This window comes from Ictidomys tridecemlineatus, chromosome 13, assembly GCF_052094955.1.
Source record: "Ictidomys tridecemlineatus isolate mIctTri1 chromosome 13, mIctTri1.hap1, whole genome shotgun sequence".
Lineage (NCBI taxonomy): Eukaryota > Metazoa > Chordata > Mammalia > Rodentia > Sciuridae > Ictidomys > Ictidomys tridecemlineatus.
The window spans coordinates 63,942,977-63,959,739 of record NC_135489.1 but is presented as its reverse complement, the minus strand read 5'-3'; the positions used below and the strand labels follow the sequence as shown (position 1 = coordinate 63,959,739).

General features: G+C 37.1%; 1 pseudogene; it reads right to left on the bottom strand.

Annotated features, from left to right (window-relative positions):
• Nucleotides 1-14,041: 14,041 nt before the first annotated feature.
• Nucleotides 14,042-16,324, bottom strand: LOC144370144 (cleavage stimulation factor subunit 2 tau variant-like; annotated as a pseudogene).
• Between the last annotated feature and the right edge of the window lie 439 nt (nucleotides 16,325-16,763).

Sequence of the window (16,763 nt, the reverse complement as noted above, 5' to 3'; positions counted from 1 at the left end):
AACAACTCATTTCTCTTCTCAAGCACAATTCACTTTCTTTGTGAGGTTTTAAACTCAGGCTTTGTCCAGTTTAACAGTTTTTAAAATGTGGCTTGAGGGTCCCATCTCAGGATAAGATGAAAATCTGTGGCTGCCTGCCCAAATTCATTTTGTCTCACCATATAACCTTACCTGATTTTATCCAGAACAAACTCTGCAAACTTACTTTTAGATAGGATGTCAAGATTGGCCCATGTTCTACCATGACTTTTCTACTAACATATTACAGTTGATCCAGTCCTCTGTGACAACCCACCGTGGGCTGATCATGTTGAAGACAACTTCAGAAGAGCTGGTTTGTTTCTGTGAGGACTTCAGTGTGGCTTGGAAGAAGGAATTGTGGAAGCACCCTCTGGACTAGGTGCAGAAGGTGCTTAGGCTCCTGACAGGTATCTTGTAGACTGTATGGGACAAACAGTGTTACTGCTGCCACTTCATTACCATCCCCATCCTCAGGAGAAAGTGGTGACTTACTGAGTGACTTGTTACAAAGTCCTACTTCAGCCAAATTATTGAATCATGCAGTTCCCACCCTCTAAGCTGAGAGATAGCATATTTATTCCCTTGCCTTGGAGTGGCTGGCCCACCTCTTCAGTTGTATTCCTCTGCCTGCCAGTATCACCCCATCTTTCCTCACCTACATCCTCCATTTTGCATACATTGGCTGTGACATCTGGACCAGAAAGATAGCATCAGTGAATGGCAGCAACCAGAACTATGTCTTGGGTCAGGAGCATTGGCTGGCTTGGGATCCTGGCTGGCCTGCATCAATAAACTCATGTCCAAGTACTTTGTGCTCATGGAATTCAAGGAGTATTTACTGCATATGTTCCAGAAGACTTTCTACTTCCTGCAGAAAAATCACCAAGGATAACAATGCCCATACAGTGAAGAGCAGGCTAAAAGAGCTGATGAGAGAGTGTGGGGATCCTGGTAAGGAACAGAAAGATCTGACGTGGTACAGGAACTGAGACTGCTGTTTCTACATAGGCAAGAACAGAAGAGGTCCATGGAGGTACAGGAGTTACAATCGCCCTTTACCACTTGGTGTTGCTTGACAATTTTTACTATTTGACTTTTTCCAAGTGAACATCATGCAATATATAAGATTGTTGTTATTGTGGGTTTTACACAAATGACAAGTTTCCATCAAAAGATAGGAGAGATGTGAATATGGGTCCAAATTAATGTGGTGCACACCTATTTTGCTCTGTTATGGTTCCCTGGAATGAAGTCTAAAATTTCCCTGGCCCATTTTTTTAAAGTACTTTAAAAGATGACATCATCACAGTAGTCAGAAGAAGTGATCATTATTTATTTTCTTTTCAGATGATGTCATTTATGTGTCTTACAACTTGCAGTAACATGATGCTACTGCTGTATAAAGACAAGGGAAATTGGAAACATATATAAAAATTATGTTGACAGTTCAGAAACATCTAAGCTGATAAATTGTATTGAATTAGAAAATATTTATGAATTTCCTGACAGTAAAAATTATTAATATCTTAATTGGTTTTCCTTGGACTGTCTGTTGTTATTAAGTTATGCAGAGTTAAGCTATTTCATTTTACTTAAAGTTAAATAGCAGAATATAAAGACAACTGCCTAAAGTTAAGAAAGTTTTATGCTTTTTTAAATTGGACAATTTTAACTGTGTCTAAAGTTTAAAAATTTGATACATAAGATTATTTTGGTTTGGTCCATTATAAACAAGCTTTATGTGGCATTTGTTTTGTATAAATACAGAAACTCATGGTATAGAATATTTTTTATGACTTAATGATAACTTTCTATATGAACATAGAGGTTTTAGTATTCACATAATTTCATATTTTTTCTAGCTTTGGTTAAGAAAGTCTGTCTTGTCTTCATATGTAAATAAAGTGTAGCTGCTCTACAAACCATCAAAAACATAATGCTGGAATTCAATATACAAATGTGAATATATTTATGATGCAATATAAAAGACACATCTACTACTTAAAAATTCTTTTATCTACTTAATCTACCAAAGACTATACGTGTTATTATTGAATCTGTATTTAGTATTGCTTGTGAGTTCTTTAGACATGAAATTATGGGGATTTAAACAGAATCTGTAAAAATAATCAGTAGTAATGACAATAAAAACAATAGGTGATTTTTAAAAATATTTATTTTTTAGGTGATGATGGCCTTTATTTTTATGTGGTGCTGAGACTCGAACCCAGATCCTGCCTGTGCTAGGTGAGTGCTCTACCCCTGAGCCACAATCCCAGCTTTTATATGAACACATACTCAGCACAAAAATGCCACGAATCAGGAGCAGCTATGTTGTCCACTTTGCAGACAAGGAAAGGGAAGCAAAGAGTGGTTTTTCATTTTCAAATTTATGCAGCTTATATAATATTATATTCAGGGATCTCATTGTAGAAATCATTAATAGATCATGTTAAAATTCCTTTTTTGTGCTTTTAAAAATTCTTCTCAGAATAGAGATGTAGCTCAGTGGTGGAGCCCTTGCCTAGCATGTGTGAAAACCTGGGTTCAATTCCCCAGAACCACCAAAAATACAAAACAAAACAAACCATCTCATGGCGTTTGTTTTATGAGTAATTCATCTCTTTGGAAAGTGATAGTAAGATTCAGAGACGCTATGAAAAAGGTTGACAATATTCTTTTAATTTCCAGTTACAACCTGTCTCTCATTTATTAAACAACTACTTGGATGATTGAGATGTGGCAAATGCAACTTTTTCAAATTTCTATTCAGTTAACTAATACATTGTGATAACTACTACTATTAACATTAATTAAGCTATGGATAATGCTCTAAAGTTTCTTTTTGCAATAAACTTCCCAAAAAAAAACAATGAAAATCTGTACAAGGAATTCTGTATACAGGATTTGGTTAAGTGTTCTTTTTTCTCACTTTTAAGAATTGAAATTTCTGACATGTTAAGATACTAAAAATAAAATGGTGTATGATTACATTTATATGTAATATCCAGATTAGGTAAATCTATGGAGATAGAAAGGTTCATAGTGGCCAGAAGGTGGAGGGATGTGAGAATAGGAAATGATTGCTTAATAAATACAGGTTTTACCTTAATGAGTATGTAAACTTTACCTCAATAAAATAAAGTTTCCACAAATATTAGGGGGGAAAGTAGATAGCTCATCTTTCAAGGGACATAGCCATATTACAAACTCATATTACCTTAATTTCTAATAGTTAATCACATCCCTGAAAACTAGAGGAAGTGCATCTCTTAGATTGACCAATGAGAGAAGAAGAACCAAAACATATTTTGAGCCATTATATTACTCATGGTGTGTGTGTTTGTGTGTGTGTGTGTGTCCATCCATATCTGTTTATCCATAAATGTTGTTGCTGATGCTGGAAGTGAAAGGTTGTATTGGTCTTAATCAGGGCCCTCACCTTCACCTCATGAACAATCACAATGAACTAAGCAGGAGATTGACTAACTTGGCACACTTCTGAGAAGACTACCCTGGCTGCAAGAGAGTGCATGACAGAAATCAAGGGTGGAGTCTTGTGTCTCTGCTGAGGGCAAGAAAAGGTCAGAAAGATTTAGAAGATGTGGGAGCAAAGACTTCATGGCTGAATTTGAAGCAGCCTTAGGAGAGGACGAGAGTGACTGGATATTGAAAGACAAGGATGTCAGGGACACTGCTGGGTCTGCCTTGTACAGCTGGTAAGATAATAATACCCTCTCCCAAAAGACTAGGTGTGGAGTCAAGGGGTTCATTTCCCACATGGTGGTCTGTGGTGTATTTGATGATTCCTGACGAGGTGGACAAGCAATCCACACTTCCAAGCTGAGGCTGGGGAGGCAATGCTCATTCTCTTCATAGGTGTTAACAGAAGCCACTGGCATAGAGAAGATAGATTATTAGATTTTAAAATGAAATCTAGATCCATTTCTACTTGATGATTGGGGGAAGATCTTGAAGCTTTGGTGAATTTATAGTTGTAGGTCAATGTTAAAGCTAAAAGGGGAGAAATATTAATATTTAGGTTAAACACAAAATTATATTTTAACATTTATTCTAAACACAAAAATGCATTTGGATATTGTCTAACCAATCTGTCCTTCTGGCATTTTCTAATTAGTTATATATCTCACATTTTAGAGTCAGAGTGAATTCATGGATAACTTTGTTTCCTCTCATTTATAATAAGGCTTCATGAAGCCAACTTTTACTCCAGAGAAAACCTCTGATGGGTTGAAACCCATGATCCTTGCTTTATATCTGCTTAGGGCTCACTGTCCTTGTCTTGAACTGCTTTCTGGCAACCTGACTAATTTTTAAAACTTTGTGTCAAGGTTGACTTCTGTGTATTTCAGTTCTGATGGGATATGATGTGAATTTTCTTTTTTCTTTTTTTAGGTGCTGGGTATTGAACCCAGGGGAAATGTATCACTGAATACAATCCTAGCCCTTTTTATTTTTTAATTTTGAGACAGAGTCTCACTAAGTTGCTTGAGTCTTGCTACTGTGCCGAGGCTGGCCTTGAACAATCCTCCTGCCTCAGATTTCCAAGTTCTGGGATTACAAGTGTGAGCCACCAGGTCCTGACGGGATGTATGAGCCTCAAAAACTTTCTCTTTTTCCCCTCTACAACTATCAAATAAACATATTTGTAAGCTAATTTCCTACAAATTTAACAAATATTACATCGCTGTATATTTTATTCTATAAATGGGATAAATATTAGGAAGCATGTTCCTGCTTCAAGCATATATTCTCAAGCATACAGTCCACCAATCAATCTCAAATGTATTAATACTATTTAGTGCTTACCACACTGTACTCTACTTGTTCCTTTCTTTGTCAGTTTCTTCTGCTGGACAGACAGCAAGTTATTTGATAACTGGAATTTTTTGTTTGTTACATTTTTGTCCCCAGCACACAACACAGGATAAGAAACTATTTGAAAATTGGCTGGGATGTGAGGGAATGTGCAAGAAACTATAAACATGAAAGTGATGGAGTCTGTTTGGGCAAGAGTTATCATAGAGAAACTTGTTGGTACCCTTAGAATGGCATTCTTACAATGTTGGCTCTTGCCTGGCATCCAAGAACTTGGATTTGAGAAAAATGCCCACAACTCTGATGATAATGATAGTGGCTTGCTCTGCCTAAAGTATTGTACAGAGTGAGTTTTGCTGAATGCCCTCGTTCCTTCTGAGAGTCTGGAATTGGAGTGCATGCTAGACTGAGGATGCCTACATGACATGTGCCCCATTAAATTCTTGGACTTCTAGGCTCAGGTCAGATTCCCTGATGGGCAATAGTTCACAGTACTGGAGGAGTTAAGCTTGCCTTGTGTGACTCCACTGGGAGAAGTATCTCAGGTGCTTGTACCTATATCTTGCAGACTTTACCACTGTGTCTCTTCCTTGCTGATTTTGCTTTATATCTCTTGTCATAATAAATTCTAGCTATGAGTGAATATATATACTTTGTTCTCTGAGTCCTCCTGGTAAGTCATGAGATTGGGGAGGTGGTCTTAGAGACCCTCCATACAAGATTCAATTTAAAATTTGGGGCATTAGATCATTTTCTCTCTACTTTCATCTTCTCTCTTCTACCTTACATTACCTTTGTCACAGAGTTTAAATCACTGTAACTCAGTTCATCAATCATTTATTCTGACAACAGGAGCAGAACCTACTAAGAGAAGATAAAAGAAGAAAGAGATGAGGCACAAAGCTAACTGAGGCAAATCTGTGGTGCTTAGGGAGCTTGCATTGGTTCACATACACTAGTAGCCATAAAACAAGGTTAGGCTAAGAAAAAGCCACAACAGAGCAAAAAGGAAGAGTGTGGGAACAAAATTAGGGAGATTTATCCAACTTTAGTCATGGCAGATGTGGTTTAAATCCAGCCCAAATAAATTGGATTCCCATCTGACATTAGTTTGAAAAATTCTATCTGTATATTGATTGGTTCATTTTCCCTGGCATAGAAATTAGTAGATTTTTTAAGGCATGAGCATGCATATCACAGGTGAATCTGGTGGTACCTTGAACCTTCATATAGCTTAAGGACCATCTGTACTCTTAAGGAGTCACAAGGAGCACAATATGGTGCTGCATCTGAACAAGGTTTCCACCATACTTTAATGATTCTGCCTGGTTCATTGAATCAGTGAGTCATCCCTCCAGGTCAGCACAGATGAACTGGGCTGAGAACTCCATCAAGATGCTGAGCTCAGGATCTCAGGTTAAGAACTCAGGTACAGAAGTATGGGCAGCAGATCTGAGCCCAGGGTCCCACCAGGAACGTGCCCAAGAAAGCCAGGATACAAGATAGGTTGAAACCCACAATTAGACTTATGCATTAGTCCTTGCCATCAATGAATGCATAATTAGTTGAGAAGTAAATTTTACCTACCTATAGACAGTTTGTGCCTCCCTGTTCTCAATACTATAGTATCACCTAGAAGCTTTCAAAAGACCTGTTATGCAGCCTATCCTGGACCAATTAAATTAGACTCTCAATTGCTAATGAGGGCCATTAAAAGTTCTCAAGCATATCCAATATACAGCTAAGTCAAGTATTTAAGTCTGTGTGTTCTATAGAGGACACAAGTATCAAAGATTTGGGGGATTTTCTATAGAGGAGTTACACCAAACAGAACTAAGGCAATCACATCAAAGTCATGATTAGATGAAAAACTCTTTCCTGGGTAAGGACACAGAAGGAAAGCAGCAGCCCCTTTGGAGAGATTTCTAATAGGGTGCTTACTACAAGAACCTACAGTGGAGTCTCTTGCTATGCTGAAATTTCCTCCTGGGAGCTCATAGGACAAATGTCATATTTTCCTGTGTCATACTTTCATGAGCTCTAAGAACCCCACTGGAAAGTATTATGTTACATGAAGATTATTTAAAGGTTGGCCTAATTAGTTTTTTTGTCTCTATGACGATTCCTACTGCCCTCTGTCTATAGGATATCCAGCCATATAAAACCTTGAAAATGTTAATTTCCTAAAAAAGTGGTATTTGTAAGCTCATTGGTTCCATACTTTTTGCTCTGGATCATCCAAGCCACCACCCAGGCAGATTCCCCTAAGGCAGCACTGTGGCCAGTGGAGCAAAACACAAGATTGAGTGAAAATATCAATAACCATTTAATGTCTACAACTAAGTTCAAATTGACAACCTGAGTATCAGTTTTGTAGGAGTCCGTGTCTGTAGGCTGATAAAGAAAGCAACATGTATGGAGGTTCTAGTTCTGACTGGGTGGAGGATCCATCAACCCTGGGTAAGGACAGAAGCACAAAGTAAATTAAATTCCTATGTAGTAGCAATCCCCCAAAGAACAGATATGGGATGTGTAAGTTTCAAACCTCTACAGGAATTTTAAAAAAAGGAGAATTAAATAACTCTTGAGACTTGAGCAAATGTCAGGAAATTAAATTATATCCATATTCAATTGGTATAAATTATATATTTATGAGCACATGTAGCATATATGTGTGTGTACAAATATGCACACATATATTTATAATTACTTTGAAAGCATGGCAAATTGAAAACACAGTGGCAGAAAGAGCTCCAGATTTTTAAGACAAACATGTAAAGGGGTAGGATTTAATTAATCTCTTATTGAAGGGCAGATTTATGAAATGGGAGAGATACAAGTCTAAATGATATTTACATAAAACTCATTCCAAATAATGACATAGAAACATTGAAAATAAAATAATGGAAAAATACTTCTATAAGGAAGATATATTTATGCCTATATGCTTACACATGTAACATCACTTTCAAGTAAATAAAGTCTCCAAATAAGTAGATGCACAAATGTTAATCTTTCAAGAGATGAGGAAGATATACCATGTATTCTTATTCATGATTAAATTTATAAGTACAGCAATGATAATGTATACAATTGGAACAAATATAAAAATTACCATGCATTATACAAAAGATCAATAAATATATGAAAAAAATATTCAACATTTTTAGCAATCATGGAAATGCAAATCTAAGCTACATTGAGATTTCATCTCACTCTAGTTAGAAAGACAATCATCAAGAATACAAATAATAATAAATGCTGGTGATGGTTTGGGAAAAAGTTACACTCATTCATTGTAGATGTACTGCAAATTAATACAATCACTTTGGAAAACAGTATAGAGATTCCTGAAAATTCTAGGAATGGAACCACCATCTGATGCAGATATCTCACCCCTTGTTATTTATCCAAAAAAAACTAAAATCAGGATGCCATTGCATATTAATGTTTATAGCAACACAATTTGCAAGAGCCAAATTATGGAATCAGCCTAGATGCCCATCAATAAATGGATAAAGAAAGCATGATATATATACACAATATAGAGTTTTACTCAGTCATAAGGAAGAGTGAAACTATGTCATTTGTTGGCATACTGATGGAATTGAAAAACATCATACCAAGGGAAATAAGCCAGATGCAGAAATTCAAGGGTGGAATGTTTTCTCACAAGTGGAAGAGAAGAGTGAAATAAGGGGAAGAAAAGGGTATGTATCCCATGAAAATAGAAAGAAAATCAGTGGAGTAGAGGAAAGGGATTAAAGGAGAGGGAAGAGGGACTGGGAGAGGGAAGAAACTATGCAATTAAATTATATATATGTAATTATATATATGAATATACAGTGAATTCCACTATATATACATATATATATAATTAATATATATAACACTATTTTACATATTTATATATAAAATACTAATTAAAAAACAATAAATAAATAGAAAGACAAACAGTAGAGAAAGAGGAACAGAAAAAGGGAAGAAGCAAGGAAAATGGAAGCAGTGGAGCGTGAAATGGAGAAAATTGCTTTACATGAATATACGAATATATCAAAATGATATATTATGTATAATTATGGTGCACTAATAAAAATCATTTTTAAAAGTTACCACGCCTTAAGTAGACCACCAAGAAAAATATGAGTTCTTTATAGATTATAATTCCTGATTCTGATGGAGAAATAGACAAAAATGAGAAAAAAATACCTACAATTACAAAATGGAAAGCAAAATGAATATATCCTTTTAAGCAACTTGTTTTAAAGATGAAATCAAAAGAAAATTTAGAATTGGTTGGGAAATTAATGCAAATGAATTACATGTACAAAATGTGTTAGGTTGAAAACCCTATTGATAAATATGAGCAATCAAAACCAGACAGACCTAAATAATACTGCACTATTATTTAAACACCTAAAAAGCACACAATTAAGTTTCTTGTAAATAAATGAAAAATTCTAAATAAAACAAACAATATTTAAATTATGTAATACAAAGAATTGAAGTGATAAATTAATAAAAATTAAGTATATACATATAAAACATATATATATATACATATATATATATAATTTACAAAAGGGAAAACATGAATAAACTATATGTTTATTGGTAACATCTCTATTACAAGTGTGCAGTACAGGAATTTGGTGACCACCATGTCTGTGTTCCCTAAGAAAAGAGGAGCAGGAAATAACCCAGAAAGATGCTATGATGTGGAAATGCACTGGCCTCCACCTCTGAATGAAGTTAGGGACCCCATGATCATGCCAATTCATATATGGTTATGCACAGCCTTAGGACATATCTGACAACCACAGACCACATATATGAAGGAGATGTCACATGATTATAGTGAAGCTTAAAAGTTCCTATGGCCTAGTGACATCACAGAGCAACACAACTCACGTTTGTGGTAATGTTGGCATAGGCAAACCCACTGTGCCAACAGTCACATGAAGGTGTAGCATTTACAGTTTTGTACAGCACCTACTACTTTGCTAATAAGAATAGCTCTAAAAGAGCAAAATGTTTAGGAAGAGTTTCTTGAGTGGATTCTGCGGTTGCTGGAATTGCTTCTCTAATCTGACTAGATTTAAAGGCATTAATGACTCCCATATGTGGATGCTAATACACAAGGGTGCGAGGTAATAGTTCAGTGAATTAGACCAAGGGGAAGGAAGGGAAGAGAGGGGAAACAGCAATAGGAAAGACAGTGGAATGATTCTACATAAGTTTTCTATGTTCATATATGAATACACCATGGTGAATCTCTACATTATATACAATCACAAGACTGGGATCCTAATTAGAGTAAGATGTGCTCCATGTTTGTATAAATATGTCAAATTATACTCAACTGTCATGTATAACTAAAAATAATAACAATAAATAAATCAATTTTTAAAAGATAATGCAATAACTTATAGTCCCTCTCAGGATGGGGCAATAGAAGTAATTAGCTTGTTTCCTACTGGAAATGGATCAATAAGAGAAGATAATGCCAAATCAGTGTAAGCATTATTTCAGGAAATGTTCTCCAACCTGAGACTTGAGTTTCTCCAATCTAGTGATTGAGTAAGGTCCTTAGTTTATTTTCCTGAATAGACAATGCAGGTACTGCAATCCGGGCTGTGGAGTGAGCATTCCCAAGTGAAGCATTTATTGTATCAACATTCATCACAAAAAAAAGATGGAATCACACATTCTGTACTTTATCAGCACAGCTTCAACATGTTTTAGATTTAAGACAACAAGGAAGAGGAAACACATAGACCAAGAGTCATAGAACTTGGCTTCTGAGCTCAGTCACTGATGGAAAGGAGTAATCTCCCTGAACACTGTCTTCTTTATAAAGCATGTCAGAAGAAGGATGTCAATTCTAATGTGTGTGTCCAGTATAAATAGAGATTTTTTTTGTTTTTCTTACAAAAAGATGCACAGTCATTTTTCAATTAATGTTTTCTGCTAAAAATAGAAAATGCTCATTTTATATCAATATTTATAATTAAGCAAATAAAATATTCTGAACATGGAAATAATAATTACTTTTCTAAAAATCCAGGTATAAATTTATTTTTCCAGCTTTAATTGTACAATATTTTATTTCATTTTCATTAAACAATACAGAGATTTTACTAAAAAAAAAACAGTATCACATTTAATAGTTTTTACAACTTGAGCCCTTCAGTGAAAGCTTTAGGATAAAGAAACTACAATTTCAAAGTAACCAAGCTAACTATAAATGAATACTAACTAGAACTTTTACACATCCACAGGTGAATTATTTCCTCTAATATAGGAGAAACACTAAACACAAGAAACTTAGCAGTACAAACCACCACAACAAAGAACAAAGCAAATAGCTAACAGCAGCATAGGAATAAAAACTTTGTAAAGTGAGAATGAATTACCCATTTAAAATGTAAAAGCCTAGCAAAATGAAAAATAACTTCATTTCTAGGTCTCAACATTGTCCTTGTATTAAAAGATATGTTTTTCCTTCTATAACTAGATATTGGTTTTCTTTGTCCAGAGGAAAATCACCAGGTTATCTGGGTGTTTATTCTTCTGTTAATTACTACTTAAACTGTGATAAAACGTTTATGTGTCCACATCCTTAAAATAAATTAAGTGGTACCTCTAAGGAAACGTGTTAAGTTCGACCTTCCTATTGATTTTAAGTATATTTTATGGGTAAGTATGTTAGAATTAAATGAGTAATGTCAAAAGTAAAGTGAGTCATAAGTCAGCTGAGCAAAAGTATTCAGTCTATAACATCTCTACCGATCTTTGCCTCAATTATCTGATACAATGGAAACAGAAAAAGCAGATTATGAAACAAGAAAAAAAGGCATGCTGATGTTGAGACTAAGATTTTTAACTCCTGATTCTTATTGACCAAATGGATACTATTTATATACAGAAGCTAGTTACCAGGAAACTGGGAGCTTTCCTGAAAGAAACCTTCCACTCTTTATGAAAAGCTCAATGCTGCAATGTACTCATTCAGACCAAATGGTCCTTTGATACTGATTTTAGGGAAGGATGAATTACTCAGATTCAGATTTAGGGTTTAAAGACTCTTAAGAAATAGACACATACCAAGAAATTACTGGGTCTCATCAGAGAAGACTTAAGTAACCGGGTTTATCATAGAATTATCTCTTTAAATCATCACAGACAAGGCCCAGGCAGAATACTGCTTCTCTCTGAAGAGAAGTATAAATGAAGCAACATTAAAACAGATGGATTTCTTGATTTTTTCAATAACATAGCTCTAGGAAAACAAAAACCTCTAAAACCACATATTTAAACTCATCCTGTTAGCTCTAACATTTCAAAATAATTCCTAAACTAAAACAATGTTTAAAACAAAACTTTATTGCCTCCAAAATAGGATTTTGTATTTTCAGTGGTTTATCAAAAATATATTTCTTATAATTTTGAGGTAAATGTGTTACACAACTCAAAATCTTAAAACTATCTTAATACATTAAAATTTATAGGGCACCTTTTAGTATTTTTTATTTTTTTTTAGTTGTAGATGAACACAATACAATACCTTTATTTTATTTATTTATTTTTATGTGGCACTGAGGATCAAACCCAGTGCCTCACACTGAGTGCTCTACAACTGAGCCTCAACTCCAGCCTGCCTTTCAGTTTTTATGTGCAGTTTTCACATTCTTTTACTCAATATTTTTAAAATGTAGTTAGCATATTATAGAGACTGTTATATTGCTGCACACTCTTTGTAATCTTATTTGATATAATCATTTTCAGGGTTATTTTTGTATATTTACAGGGACTTAAAGTGAACAGATCCACTCTCCCAAAAATACATGACAGCAGAATGGATTACAATTTTTACTACACATATAGAGCACATTTTTTCATATCTCTGGTTGTATATAAAGTATGTAGACACCCAATTTATGTCTTCATACATGTACTTTGGATAATGATGTCCATCACATTCCACCATCCTTGCTAATTCTTGCCCCCTTCCTTTCCCTCCCACCCTTCTTCCCTATATAGAATTCATCTAATCCTCTCATGCTCCTCATCCTAAACCCACTATAAGTAAGCCTCCTTATATCACAGTAAACATTTGGCATTTGTTTTGGGGTGTTTGGCTAATTCACTTAGCATTATCTTCTCCAATGCCATACATTTACCTGCAAATGCCATGATTTTATTCTCTTTGATTGCTGAGTAAAATTCCATTGTGTGTATATATGCCACATTTTTAAAATCCATTCATCTGCTGAGGGCCTCTACATTGGCTCCACAGTTTAGCTATTGTGAATTGTGCTGCTATAAACATTGATGTGATTGTGTCCCTGTAGCATGCTCTTTTTAAGTCCTTTGGGTATAGTTCGAGGAGAGGGATAGCTGGGTCAAATGGTGGTTGCATTCCCAGATTTCCAAGGAATCTCCACACTGCTTTCTATATTGGCTGCACCAATTTGCAGTCCCACCAGCAATGTAAGAGTATACCTTTTCCTCTACATCCTATCCAACACTTATTGTTATTTGCCTTCATAATAGCTGCCATACTGACAGTGAGATGTTATCTTAGAGTAGTTTTGATTTGCATTTCTCTGATTGCTAGAGATTCTGAGCATTTTTTCATATATTTGTTGATTGATTGTATATCCTCTTCTGAGAAGTGTCTGTTCAGGTCCTTGGCCCATTTGTTGATTGAATTGTTTTTGGGTTTTTTGGTGCTTAGCTTTGTTTAGTTGTAGTTGGACACAATACCTTTATTTTATTCATTTATTTTTATGTGGTGCTGAGGATCGAACCCAGGGTCTTGCATGTGCGAGGTGAGTGCTCTACCACTGAGCCACAACCCCAGCCCTGGTGCTTAGCTTTTTGAGTTCTTTATATATCCTAGAGATTAGTGCTCTATCTGATGTGTGAGGGGTAAAAATTTGCTCCCAGAATGTAAGCTCTCTGCTCACCTACAGATTGTTTCTTTTGCTGAAAAGAAACTATTTAGTTTGATTTCACCCCATTTTTTGATTCTTGGTTTTAATTCTTGTGCTATAGGAGTCTTATTAAGGAAATTGGGGCTTAATCCCACATGATGAAGATTAGGACCTACTTTTTCTTGTATTGAACAGAGAGTTCCCAGTTCAGTTCCTAGATCCTTGATCCATTTTGAGTTAAGTTTTGTGCATGGTGAGAGATAGGGGTTTAATTTCATTTTGTTGCATATGGATTTCCAGTTTTCCCAGCACCATTTGCTGAAGGCAGACTGGTAGGTCAATGGTACAGAATAGAGGACACAGAAACTAACCCAAAAAATCACAACTACCTTATATTAGACAAAGTTGCCAAAAACATGCACTGGAGAAAAACATGCACTGGAGAAAAGATAGCTCCAATGGATTTCTGGGTTTGCTCCTTTAAAATCAGGATATTCTGCTTTTGCTCAGGTGGCAGTATGGCAATCTGATCAGCAATCAGCTGAAGAAGCTGCATGATCAAATTTGCTTTGTATTGATCCTCTGGAGTTACCTGGCTCTATTCAAAACTAAAACTTCTTGGCTGGCCTCCACCTTGCTTGCTTGCCCCCTGCATACCTGCTCCCTGAATTCTTACCCCTTGTATGCTTGCACCTGTGCATGCCACCTCCAGGATTTCCTACTCCTAAAATGCTTGGGACCTGTCTGAATCCATCAGGATTCCTATATTAATAGGACAAGGACCCTGGTTTCCACCAGTCCTGGGGCCTCTTGAATTAGGCCCAGGGAGTCTCATCTCTAATCCTCTTGCTTCCAGCCCTATGGCTTCCATGAACAGCTTTCCACTGCTCTTGTCTCCATTATCTTTTATCTAAGACCTCTGTTTCCATGGCTCAAGCCTCATCACTTGAGAACCTCTGCCTCCTCTACTATCCATAGATAGACCTCTTCAATCTATCGTAGGTCCTGTAGGCTCTCCAATTAGTAATCTGGGATCTGATAATGGCCGTTCTCTCACATCATGAGAGGAAGGACCACAGGTGTCATGACCAGAGTAATTGTGCATGTGGGGACCCTGATGAGGTGGACTCAGATAACCCCTAGGTTCTACTTATCCAGTAATTAAATGCAGAGTCCCTCCATGTGGGTCATTTGGAGCACCTCCTGACAGTCCTTGAGGAGGTAGGCTTCCACCAGTCATGGGTCCCTGAGGCACAGAAGCTTTAGGATCTGACATCTGTACTTGTCCCTGTTCTAAGAGCACTGGGCCAACTCCTGGTATTTCTTGTGCCTGCATTGCTTTTCCAGGAGTGAAGGAACCAGGACCAGTTCCAGGAACTCCTGCTGGTATTGACCCTGGAGCTAGAATTCCACTCTGGATAGGAGTCTTCATCAGAGGAGGAATGTCCTTAATGAGTTTTCTCCACCATGCGACCAACGCACTGGTTTCATTAATGAGGTTCTTGGAATAAAAGTTAGCTAGCAGAGATCGAAATAAAACACACAGACTCAGTTACCTTTTTCTATGACCAGGTCCGAGACGGCTCCCCTCTCTGGCTCCCACCTCGAACCACCCATAGGGCAGCAAGGATTACTCAGGGCTAGCAGAGAGAGAGAGAGAGAGAGAGAGAGAGAGAGAGAGAGAGAGAGAGAGCACACCAGGGAGTAGCCTTTTATTGGGGAACAAGAAATTCAGGGGAGAATTCCATCCAATGAAGTTTGAGGGGGGCCACACTCCAAGGTCAGGGTCAGTGATTGGGCCCCGGGGTCTGTGGTCAGTCACACCCCCACACGGACGGGTTCTCTCATCAGGAGAGGGACGGGAAAGCTTCGACACCACCAGAATGCCTCAGACCCAACCAGGAGTTGCACAGTCACGTGTGAGAATGGCTCTCCACAGTCTTCCACCCATGTACTGAGGCTAAGGATCTGGAGGATACTGTTCATTGAGTATAACATTAGGTCCTGGTTACAGCCCGGGGTCAGGACCAGCACCAGGGCTGGACACAAGACTGAGATTTGCCTGTGATCAGTGGTGTGACATATACCTTGCAATGCAGAATTTTCAGAGCAATTGCAGGATCCATGATTCCCATCACTACTTGTGCCTGCAGCACATAAGCCTGTTGTGGATTTTGAAATAATCTATTTGGGACTTCTTGGTGATTATTCTGGACACAGAGCTTCATCTGCCTCATTATCTCAATCATCTGTTCTGGGTGGAGACTGGCAACTACTTTGGTATTTGATTCGAGAGCATTTTCTGGATCAAAGGGGTCTCCATAGGGTGAGTCAATGATGGGTGCTGAAGCCATAACCTTTGGGTTTTTCCTGTCTCTCTATCATATACTAGATGGAAACTGACAACAGAACCTACCTCTGAGAATTCCTTTAACTGCTTCTCAGTTGCCTCATCCAGTGTTACCCACAAACACTGATCGCAGAGACCAAGACATTGCAGGGTTGCTCACCACCACACTAGACATGATTCCAGTCATGCACACAGCTGATAGCAAATTCTTCTATGAGTATAATTTACAAGTATTTTTTCCACTTTTTAACCCCTGAAGCACCTTTCTGTCTGTCATGTGGACAGGTCAGGGCTCGTTACCCTGGAGAATCTCTGGCCTCCGTTTCTATACATTTATATTTCCTCTTCTTTGTGTTAATAAGTGTTCACCCATCACCATGAGGTCTGGGCTGATCTGCTTTCTGTCTAGTCATCATAACCCAAGCCCAAAGGCCTGGACTGTACCTTGGGTGGAGATCAGGTACTGCTGCCACAGGCAGAGTAGGTGAAACAGAAACTGCATTAGTCCAACACCTTCATTTTATTGATGAACCTCAAGAAAAGCAAGCACCATGTACTGAAGAAGAGCAAGGACCCTAGTTTGAATGATCACAGTGCTTTTGATAGAACCCAAG